The sequence below is a fragment of the Coturnix japonica genome, chromosome 9 (assembly GCF_054131305.1).
Source record: "Coturnix japonica strain WE chromosome 9, WE-NBRP24, whole genome shotgun sequence".
NCBI lineage: Eukaryota > Metazoa > Chordata > Aves > Galliformes > Phasianidae > Coturnix > Coturnix japonica.
In genome coordinates, this window is record NC_140671.1 from 13,021,425 (window position 1) to 13,034,618 (window position 13,194).

Sequence of the window (13,194 nt, forward strand, 5' to 3'; positions counted from 1 at the left end):
CTGACCCACATCAGCCCCACAGCAGCTCCTACACCATAGATCTGACCCACATCTGCCACACAGCAGCACCTGCCCCATAGCTCTGACCCACATCTGCACCACAGCAGCTCCTCCCCATAGATCTGACCCACATCTGCACCACAGCAGCTCCTGCTCCATAAATCTGACCAACATCAGGCCCACATCTTTTCCTGACCCATAGATCTGACCCACAGCAGCTCCTGCCCCATAGATCTGAACCACATCAGACCCACAGCAGCTGCTGACCCATAGATCTGACCCACATCAGACCCACAGCAGCTGCGTACCCATAGATCTGACCCACATCTGCCCCACAGCAGCTCCTGCCCCATAGACCTGACACACGTGTTACCCACAGCAGCTCCTGCCCCATAGATCTGACCCACAGCATCTCCTGCCCCATAGATCTGACCCACAGCTTCTCCTGCCCCATAGATCTGACCCCCATCAGCCCCACAACAGATCCTGCCCCATAGATCTAACCCACATCAGCCCCACAGCAGCTCCTGCCCCATAGATCTGACCCAAATCAGCCCCGCAGCAGCTCCTGCTCCGTAGATCAGACAAACATTAGCCCCACAGTAGCTCCTGCCCCATAGATCTGACCCCCATCAGCCTCACAACAGCTCCTGCCCCATAGATCTGACCCTTATCTGCCCCACAGCAGCTCCTGCCCCATAGATCTGACACACATCATATGTAAAGCAGCTGCTGCCCAGTAGATATGACCCACAGCAGCTTCAGCCCCAAGGATCTGACCCACATCAGCCCCACAGCAGCTCCTGCCCCATAGATCTGACCCAAATCAGCCCCGCATCAGCTCCTGCCCCATAGATCAGACCAACTTAAGCCCCACAGTAGCTCCTGCCCCATAGATCTGACACACATCATATGTAAAGCAGCTGCTGCCCAATAGATATGACCCACAGCAGCTTCAGCCCAAAGGATCTGACCCACATCAGCCCCACAGCAACTCCTGCCCCATAGATCTGACCCACATCTGCCCCAAAGCATCTCCTGCCCCATAGATCTTTCCCACATCAGCCCCACAGCAGCTCCTGCCCCATAGATCTGACCCACATCAGCCACACAGCAACTCCTACACCATAGATCTGACCCACATCTGCCCCACAGCAACTCCTGCCCCATAGATCTGACCCACATCTGCCCCAAAGCATCTCCTGCCCCATAGATCTTTCCCACATCAGCCCCACAGCAGATCCTGCTCCATAGATCTGACCCACATATGTCGCACAGCAGCACCTGCCCCATAGATCTGACCCACATCTGCACCACAGCAGCTCCTCCCCATAGATCTGACCCCCATCAGCCTCACAGCATCTCCTGCCCCATAGATAAGCCCTACATCTGCCCCACAGCAGCTCCTGCACCATAGATCTGACCCACATCTGCAACACAGCAGCTCCTGCTCCATATATCTGACCAACATCAGGCCCACATCTGTTCCTGCCCCATAGATCTGACCCACAGCAGCTCCTGCCCCATAGATATGACCCACATCAGCCCCACAGATGCTCCTGCCCCATAGATCTGACCCACATCAGACCCAAAGCAGCTGCTGACCCACTGATCTGACCCACATCTGCCCCACAGCAGCTCCTGCCCCATAGACCTGACCCACATGTTCCCCACAGTAGCTCCTGCCCCATAGATCTGACCCACAGCATCTCCTGCCCAATAGATCTAACCCCCATCAGCCCCACAACAGCTCCTGCCCCATAGATCTAACACACATCAGCCCCACAGCAGCTCCTGCCCCATAGATCCGACCCAAATCAGCCCTGCAGGAGCTCCTGCTCCATAGATCAGACCAACATCAGCCCCACAGTAGCTCCTGCCCCATAGATCTGACCCCCATCAGCCCCACAACAGCTCCTGCCCCATAGATCTAACCCACATCAGCCCCACGGCAGCTCCTGCCCCATAGATCTGACACACATCATATGTAAAGCAGCTGCTGCCCAATAGATATGACCCACAGCAGCTTTAGCCCCAAGGATCTGACCCACAGCAGCCCCACAGCAACTCCGGCCCCATAGATCTGACCCACATCTGCCCCAAAGCATCTCCTGCCCCATAGATCTGACCCACATATGTCGCACAGCAGCACCTGCACCATAGATCTGACCCACATCTGTCGCACAGCAGCTCCTGCCCCATAGCTATGACCCACATATGTCACACAGCAGCACCTGCCCCATAGATCTGACCCACATCTGTCGCACAGCAGCTCCTGCCCCATAGATCAGACCAACATCAGCCCCACAGTAGCTCCTGCCCCATAGATCTGACCCCCAGCAGCCCCACAGTAGCTCCTGCCCCATAGATCTGACCCCCATCAGCCCCACAACAGCTCCTGCCCCATAGATCTGACCCCCATCATCCCCACAGCAGCTCCTGCCCCATAGATCTGACACACATCATATGTAAAGCAGCTGCTGCCCAATAGATATGACCCACAGCAGCTTCAGCCCCAAGGATCTGACCCACATCAGCTCCACAGCAGCTCCTGCCCCATAGATCTGACCCACATCTGTCGCACAGCAGCTCCTGCCCTATAGTTCTGACCCCCATCAGCCCCACAACAGCTCCTGCCCCATAGATCTGACGTACATCATCTCCACTGCAGCTCCTGCCCCATAGATCTGACCCACATCTGCCACACAGCAGCTCCTGCCCCATAGATCTGACCCACATCTGCACCACAGCAGCTCCTCCCCATAGATCTGACCCACATCTGCAACACAGCAGATCCTGCTCCATAAATCTGACCATCGTCAGGCCCACATCTGTTCCTGCCCCATAGATCTGACCCACAGCATCTCCTGCCCCATAGATCTGACCCACATGTTCCCCACAGCAGCTCCTGCCCCATTGATCTGACCCAAATCAGCCCCACAGCAGCTCCTGCCCCATAGATCTGACCCAAATCTGCCCCACAGCAGCTCCTGCCTCATAGATCTGACCCACGTCAGCCCCACAGCAGCTCCTGCCTTATAGATATGACCCCCATCAGCCCCACCGCAGCTTCTACCCCATAGATCTGACCCACATGTGCTCCACTGCAGCTCCAGTCCCGTAGATCTTACCCACAGCAGCCCATGCCCCATAGATCTGACCCTCATCAGCAACACAGCAGCTCCTGCCCCATAGATCTTACCCACATCTGCCCCACACCATCTCCTGCCCCAAAGATCTAACTCACATGTGCCTCACAGCAGCTCCTGCTCCATAGATCTGACCCACAGCAGCTCCTGCCCTATAGATCTGATTCAAATCTGCCCCACAGCAGCTCCTGCTCCATAGATCTGACCCACATGTGCCCCAGAGCAGCTCTGCCCCATTGATTTGACCCACATCAGCCCCACAGGAGATCCTGCCCCATAGATCTGACCCACATCAGCCCCACTGCAGCTCCTGCCCTATAGATCTGACCAACATCAGCCCCACATCAGCTCCTGCCCCATAGATATGACCCTCATCAGCCCCATAGCATCTCCCGCTCCATAGATCTTAACCGTATCAGCCCCACAGCAGCTCCTGCCCCATAGATCTGACCCACATCTGCACCACAGCAGCTCTTGTCCCATAGAACTGACCCACATCTGCCCCACCGCAGGTCCTGACCCATAGATCTGACCCACATCAACCCCACAGAAGCTCCTGCCCCATAGATCTGAACCACATCTGCCCCACAGCAGATTTTACCCCACAGATCTGACCCACATCAGCCCCACACCATCTCCTGCCCCATAGATCTAACTCACATGTGCCCCACAGCAGCTCCTGCCCATAGATCTGACCCACAGCAGCTTCTGCCCTATAGATCTGATTCAAATCTGCCCCACAGCAGCTCCTGCTCCATAGAACTGACCCACATGTGCCCCAGAGCAGCTCTGCCCCATTGATTTGACCCACATCAGCCCCACAGCAGCTCCTGCCCCATAGATCTGACCCACATCAGCCCTACAGCAGCTCTTACACCATAGATCTGACCCACATCTGCCACACACCATCTCCTACCCCATAGATCTTACCCACTTCTGCCCCACAGCAGCTCCTGCCCCATAGCTCTGACCCACATCTGCACCTCAGCAGCTCCTCCCCATAGATCTAACACCCATCAGCCTCACAGCAGCTCCTGCCCCATAGATATGCCCTACATCTGCCCCACAGCAGCTCCTGAAACATAGATCTGACCCACATCAGCCCCACGGCAGCTCCTGCAACATAGATCTGACCCACATCAGCCCCACAGCAGCTCCTGCCTTATAGATCTGACCCACATGTGCCCCAGAGCAGCACTGCCCCATTGATTTGACCCACATCAGCTTCACAGGAGATCCTGCCCCATAGATCTGACCCAACTCTGTCCCACTGCAGCTCTTGCCTCATAGATCTGACCCACGTCAGCCCCACAGCAGCTCCTGCCTTATAGATATGACCCCCATCAGCCCCACAGCAGCTCTGCCCAATAGATCTGACCCACATGTGCTCCACTGCAGCTCCAGTCCCGTAGATCTGACCCACAGCAGCCCATGACCCATAGATCTGACCCTCATCAGCCCCACAGCAGCTCCTGACCCATACATCTGACCCACATCTGCCCCACACCATCTCCTGCCCCATAGATCTAACTCACATGTGCCCCACAGCAGCTCCTGCCCATAGATCTGACCCACAGCAGCTTCTGCCCTATAGATCTGATTCAAATCTGCCCCACAGCAGCTCCTGCTCCATAGATCTGACCCACATGTGCCCCAGAGCAGCTCTGCCCCATTGATTTGACCCACATCAGCCCCACAGGAGATCCTGCCCCATAGATCTGACCCACATCTGCCACACACCATCTCCTACCCCAAAGATCTTACCCACTTCTGCCCCACAGCAGCTCCTGCCACACAGCTCTGACCCACATCTGCACCACAGCAGCTCCTCCCCATAGATCTAATACCCATCAGCCTCACAGCAGCTCCTGCCCCATAGATATGCCCTACATCTGCCCCACAGCAGCTCCTGCCCCATAGATCTGACCCACATCAGCCCCACAGCAGTTCCTGCCCCATAGATCTGACCCACATCTGCCCCACAGCAGCTCCTGCCCTATAGATCTGACCCACATCAGCCCCACAGCAGCTCCTGCCCCATAGATCTGACCCACATCTGACGCACAGCAGCTCCTGCCCTATAGATCTGACCCACATCAGCCCCACAGCAGCTCCTGCCCCATAGATCTGACCCACAGGTTCTCAAGAGCAGCTCTGCCCCATTGATTTGACCCACATCAGCCCCACAGTAGCTCCTGCCCCATAGATCTGACCCCCATCAGCCCCACTGCAGCTCCGGCCCCATAGATCTGACACACATCATATGTAAAGCAGCTGCTGCCCAATAGATATGACCCACAACAGCTCCTGCCCCATAGATCTAACCCACAGCAGCCCCACAGCAGCTCCTACCCCATAGATCTGATGTACATCATCTCCACTGCAGCTCCTGCCCCATAGATCTGAACCAAATCTGCCCCACAGCAGATCCTGCCAAATAGATCTTAACCACAGCAGCTCCTGCCCCATAGATCTGACCCACATCAGCCCCACAGCAGCTCCTACACCATAGATCTGACCCACATCTGCCACACAGCAGCTCCTGCCCCATAGCTCTGACCCACATCTGCACCACAGCAGCTCCTCCCCATAGATCTAACACCCATCAGCCTCACAGCATCTCCTGCCCCATAGATAAGCCCTACATCTGCCCCACAGCAGCTCCTGCACCATAGATCTAACCCACATCAGCCCCACAGCATCTCCTGCCCCATAGATCTGACCCAAATCTGCCCCGCAGCAGCTCCTGCCCCATAGATCAGACTAACATCAGCCCCACAGTAGCTCCTGCCCTAAGGATCTGACCCCCATCAGCCCCACAACAGCTCCTGCCCCATAGATTTAACCACATCAGCCCCACAGCAGCTCCTGCCCCATATATCTGACACACATCATATGTAAAGCAGCTGCTGCCCAATAGATATGACCCACAGCAGCTTCAGCCCCAAGGATCTGACCCACAGCAGCCCCACAGCAACTCCTGCCCCATAGATCTGACCCAGATCTGCCCCAAAGCATCTCCTGCCCCATAGATCTTTCCCACATCAGCCCCACAGCAGATCCTGCCCCATAGATCTGACCCACATATGTCGCACAGCAGCACCTGCCCCATAGATCTGACCCACATCTGTCGCACAGCAGCTCCTGCCCCATAGATCAGACCAACATCAGCCCCACAGTAGCTCCTGCCCCATAGATCTGACCCCCATCAGCCCCACAGTAGCTCCTGCCCCATAGATCTGACCCCCATCAGCCCCACAACAGCTCCTGCCCCATAGATCTAACCCACATCAGCCCCACAACAGCTCCTGCCCCATAGATCTGACCCACATCTGCCACACAGCAGCACCTGCCCCATAGCTCTGACCCACATCTGCACCACAGCAGCTCCTCCCCATAGATCTGACCCACATCTGCAACACAGCAGCTCCTGCTCCATAAATCTGACCAACATCAGGCCCACATCTGTTCCTGCCCCATAGATCTGACCCACAGCAGCTCCTGCCCCATAGATCTGACCCACATCAGACCCACAGCAGCTGCTGACCCATAGATCTGACCCACATCAGACCCACAGCAGCTGCTGACCAATAGATCTGACCCACATCTGCCCCACAGCAGCTCTTGCCCCATAGACCTGACACACGTGTTCCCCACAGCAGCTCCTGCCCCATAGATCTGACCCACAGCATCTCCTGCCCCATAGATCTGACCCACAGCATCTCCTGCCCCATAGATCTGACCCCCATCAGCCCCACAACAGCTCCTGCCCCATAGATCTAACCCACATCAGCCCCACAGCAGCTCCTGCCCCATAGATCTGACACACATCATATGTAAAGCAGCAGCTGCCCAGTAGATATGACCCACAGCAGCTTCAGCCCCAAGGATCTGACCAACATCAGCCCCACAGCAGCTCCTGCCCCATAGATCTGACCCAAATCAGCCCCGCATCAGCTCCTGCCCCATAGATCAGACCAACTTAAGCCCCACAGTAGCTCCTGCCCCATAGATCTGACACACATCATATGTAAAGCAGCTGCTGCCCAATAGATATGACCCACAGCAGCTTCAGCCCCAAGGATCTGACCCACATCAGCCCCACAGCAACTCCTGCCCCATAGATCTGACCCACATCTGCCCCAAAGCATCTCCTGCCCCATAGATCTTTCCCACATCAGCCCCACAGCAGCTCCTGCCCCATAGATCTGACCCACATCAGCCCCACAGCAACTCCTACACCATAGATCTGACCCACATCTGCCACACAGCAGCTCCTGCCCCATAGCTCTGACCCACATCTGCACCACAGCAGCTCCTCCCCATAGATCAGACTAACATCAGCCCCACAGTAGCTCCTGCCCTAAGGATCTGACCCCCATCAGCCCCACAACAGCTCCTGCCCCATAGATCTAAACAACATCAGCCCCACAGCAGCTCCTGCCCCATAGATCTGACACACATCATATGTAAAGCAGCTGCTGCCCAATAGATATGACCCACAGCAGCTTCAGCCCCAAGGATCTGACCCACAGCAGCCCGACAGCAACTCCTGCCCCATAGATCTGACCCACATCTGCCCCAAAGCAGCTCCTGCCCCATAGATCTTTCCCACATCAGCCCCACAGCAGATCCTGCCCCATAGATCTGACCCACATATGTCGCACAGCAGCACCTGCCCCATAGATCTGACCCACATCTGTCGCACAGCAGCTCCTGCCCCATAGATCAGACCAACATCAGCCCCACAGTAGCTCCTGCCCCATAGATCTGACCCCAATCAGCCCCACAGTAGCTCCTGCCCCATAGATCTGACCCCCATCAGCCCCACAACAGCTCCTGCCCCATAGATCTAACCCACATCAGCCCCACAGCAGCTCTTGCCCCATAGATCTGACACACATCATATGTAAAGCAGCTGCTGCCCAATAGATATGACCCACAGCAGCTTCAGCCCCATGGATCTGACCCACATCTGCCCCAAAGCAGCTCCTGCCCCATAGATCTGACCCACATCTGACGCACAGCAGCTCCTGCCCTATAGATCTGACCCACATCAGCCCCACAGCAGCTCCTGCCCCATAGATCTGACCCACATGTTCCCAAGAGCAGCTCTGCCCCATTGATTTGACCCACATCAGCCCCACAGTAGCTCCTGCCCCATAGATCTGACCCCCATCAGCCCCACTGCAGCTTAGGCCCCATAGATCTGACACACATCATATGTAAAGCAGCTGCTGCCCAATAGATATGACCCACAACAGCTCCTGCCCCATAGATCTAACCCACAGCAGCCCCACAGATGCTCCTGCCCCATAGATCTGACCTACATCATCTCCACTGCAGCTCCTGCCCCATAGATCTGACCCAAATCTGCCCCACAGCAGCTCCTGCCAAATAGATCTTAACCACAGCAGCTCCTGCCCCATAGATCTGACCCACATCAGCCCCACAGGAGCTCCTACACCATAGATCTGACCCACATCTGCCACACAGCAGCTCCTGCCCCATAGCTCTGACCCACATCTGCACCACAGCAGCTCCTCCCCATAGATCTGACCCACATCTGCAACACAGCAGCTCCTGCTCCATAAATCTGACCAACATCAGGCCCACATCTGTTCCTGCCCCATAGATCTGACCCACAGCAGCTCCTGCCCCATAGATCTGACCCACATCAGACCCACAGCAGCTCCTGCCCCATAGATGTGACCCACATCAGACCCACAGCAGCTGCTGACCCATAGATCTGACCCACATCTGCCCCACAGCAGCTCCTGCCCCATAGACCTGACACACGTGTTCCCCACAGCAGCTCCTGCCCCATAGATCTGACCCACAGCATCTCCTGCCCCATAGATCTGACCCCCATCAGCCCCACAACAGATCTTGCCCCATAGATCTAACCCACATCAGCCCCACAGCAGCTCCTGCCCCATAGATCTGACCCAAATCAGCCCCGCAGCAGCTCCTGCTCCGTAGATCTAACCCACATCAGCCCCACAGCAGCTCCTGCCCCATAGATCTGACACACATCATATGTAAAGCAGCTGCTGCCCAATAGATATGACCCACAGCAGATTCAGCCCCAAGGATCTGACCCTCATCAGCCCCACAGCAACTCCTGCCCCATTGATCTGACCCACATCTGCCCCAAAGCATCTCCTGCCCCATATATCTTTCCCACATCAGCCCCACAGCAGCTCCTGCCCCATAGATCTGACCCACATCAGCCCCACAGCAACTCCTACACCATAGATCTGACACACATCTGCCACACAGCAGCTCCTGCCCCATAGCTCTGACCCACATCTGCACCACAGCAGCTCCTCCCCATAGATCTAACACCCATCAGCCTCACAGCATCTCCTGCCCCATAGATAAGCCCTACATCTGCCCCACAGCAGCTCCTGCACCATAGATCTAACCCAAATCAGCCCCACAGCAGCTCCTGCCCCATAGATCTGACCCAAATCTGCCCCGCAGCAGCTCCTGCCCCAGAGATCAGACTAACATCAGCCCCACAGTAGCTCCTGCCCTAAGGATCTGACCCCCATCAGCCCCACAACAGCTCCTGCCCCATAGATCTAAACCACATCAGCCCCACAGCAGCTCCTGCCCCATAGATCTGACACACATCATATGTAAAGCAGCTGCTGCCCAATAGATATGACCCACAGCAGCTTCAGCCCCAAGGATCTGACCCACAGCAGCCCCACAGCAACTCCTGCCCAATAGTTCTGACCCACATCTGCCCCAAAGCATCTCCTGCCCCATAGATCTTTCCCACATCAGCCCCACAGCAGATCCTGCCCCATAGATCTGACCCACATATGTCGCACAGCAGCACCTGCCCCATAGATCTGACCCACATCTGTCGCACAGCAGCTCCTGCCCCATAGATCAGACCAACATCAGCCCCACAGTAGCTCCTGCCCCATAGATCTGACCCCCATCAGCCCCACAGTAGCTCCTGCCCCATAGATCTGACCCCCATCAGCCCCACAACAGCTCCTGCCCCATAGATCTAACCCACATCAGCCCCACAGCAGCTCTTGCCCCATAGATCTGACACACATCATATGTAAAGCAGCTGCTGCCCAATAGATATGACCCACAGCAGCTTCAGCCCCAAGGATCTGACCCACATCTGCCCCAAAGCAGCTCCTGCCCCATAGATCTGACCCACATCTGTCGCACAGCAGCTCCTGCCCTATAGATCTGACCCACATCAGCCCCACAGCAGCTCCTGCCCCATAGATTTTACCCACATGTTCCCAAGAGCAGCTCTGCCCCATTGATTTGACCCACATCAGCCCCACAGTAGCTCCTGCCCCATAGATCTGACCCCCATCAGCCCCACTGCAGCTTAGGCCCCATAGATCTGACACACATCATATGTAAAGCAGCTGCTGCCCAATAGATATGACCCACAACAGCTCCTGCCCCATAGATCTAACCCACAGCAGCCCCACAGATGCTCCTGCCCCATAGATCTGACCTACATCATCTCCACTGCAGCTCCTGCCCCATAGATCTGACCCAAATCTGCCCCACAGCAGCTCCTGCCAAATAGATCTTAACCACAGCAGCTCCTGCCCCATAGATCTGACCCACATCAGCCCCACAGCAGCTCCTACACCATGGATCTGACCCACATCTGCCACACAGCAGCTCCTGCCCCATAGCTCTGACCCACATCTGCACCACAGCAGCTCCTGCCCATAGATCTGACCCACATCTGCAACACAGCAGCTCCTGCTCCATAAATCTGACCAACATCAGGCCCACATCTGTTCCTGCCCCATAGATCTGACCCACAGCAGCTCCTGCCCCATAGATCTGACCCACATCAGACCCACAGCAGCTCCTGCCCCATAGATCTGACCCACATCAGACCCACAGCAGCTGCTGACCCATAGATCTGACCCACATCAGACCCACAGCAGCTGCTGACCCATAGATCTGACCCACATCTGCCCCACAGCAGCTCCTGCCCCATAGACCTGACACACGTGTTCCCCACAGCAGCTCCTGCCCCATAGATCTGACCCACAGCATCTCCTGCCCCATAGATCTGACCCCTTCAGCCCCACAACAGATCCTGCCCCATAGATCTAACCCACATCATCCCCACAGCAGCTCCTGCCCCATAGATCTGACCCAAATCAGCCCCGCATCAGCTCCTGCCCCATAGATCAGACCAACTTAAGCCCCACAGTAGCTCCTGCCCCATAGATCTGACACACATCTGCACCAAAGCATCTCCTGCCCCATAGATCTTTCCCACATCAGCCCCACAGCAGCTCCTGCCCCATAGATCTGACCCACATCAGCCCCACAGCAACTCCTACACCATAGATCTGACCCACATCTGCCACACAGCAGCTCCTGCCCCATAGTTCTGACCCACATCTGCACCACAGCAGCTCCTCCCCATAGATCTAACAACCATCAGCCTCACAGCAGCTCCTGCCCCATAGATAAGCCCTACATCTGCCCCACAGTAACTCCTGCACCATAGATCTAACTCACATCAGCCCCACAGCATCTCCTGCCCCATAGATCTGACCCACATCTGCCCCAAAGCATCTCCTGCCCCATAGATCTTTCCCACATCAGCCCCACAGCAGATCCTGCCCCATAGATCTGACCCACATATGTCGCACAGCAGCACCTGCCCCATAGATCTGACCCACATCAGACCCACAGCAGCTCCTGCCCCATAGATCTGACCCACATCAGACCCACAGCAGCTGCTGACCCATAGATCTGACCCACATCTGCCCAACAGCACCTCCTGCCCCATAGACCTGACCCACATGTTCCCCACAGCAGCTCCTGCCCCATAGATCTGACACCCATCAGCCCCACAACAGCTCCTGCCCCATAGATCTGACCCACATCAGCCCCACAGCAGCTCCTGTCCCATAGATCTAATCCAAATCAGCCCCGCAGCAGCTCCTGCCCCATAGATCAGACCAACATCAGCCCCACAGTATCTCCTGCCCCATAGATCTGACCCCCATCAGCCCCACAACAGCTCCTGCCCCATAGATCTGACGTACATCATCTCCACTGCAGCTCCTGCCCCATAGATCTGACCCAAATCTGCCCCACAGCAGATCCTACCAAATAGATCTTAACCACAGCAGCTCCTGCCCCATAGATCTGACCCACTTCTGACACACAGCAGCTCCTGCCCCATTGCTCTGACCCACATCTGCACCACAGCTGCTCCTCCCCATAGATCTAACACCCATCAGCCTCACAGCATCTCCTGCCCCATAGATAAGCCCTACATCTGCCCCACAGCAGCTCCTGCACCATAGATCTGACCCACATCTGCAACACAGCAGATCCTGCTCCATAAATCTGACCAACATCAGGCCCACATCTGTTCCTGCCCCATAGATCTGACCCAGAGCAGCTCCTGCCCCATAGATCTGACCCACATTTGCCACACAGCAGCTCCTGCCCCATAGATCTGACCCAAATCTGCCCCACAGCAGATCCTGCCAAATAGATCTTAACCACAGCAGCTCCTGCCCCATAGATCTGACCCACATGTGCCCCACAGCAGCTCCAAACTTATAGATCTGACCCACATATGCCCCACAACAGCTCCTGCCCCATCGATCTTACCCACATCAGCCACACAGCAGCTCCTGACTCATAAATCTGACCCACAGCAGCTCCTGCCCCATAGATCTGACCTATATCTGACCCACAGCAGCTCCTGCCCCATAGATCTGACCCACATTTTCCCCAAAGCAGCACCTAACCCATAGATCTGACCCACATGTGCCCCACAGCTGCTCCTGCCCCATAGATCTGAACCACAGCAGTTCCTAACCCATAGACCAGACCCAAAACTTCCCTACATCAGCTCCTGCCCATAGATCTGACCCACATCAGCTGCACAGCAGCTCCTACACCATAGATCTCACCCACATCAGCCCCACAGCAGCTCCTACACCATAGATCTGACCCACATCTGCCACACACCATCTCCTACCCCATAGATCTTACCCACTTCTGCCCC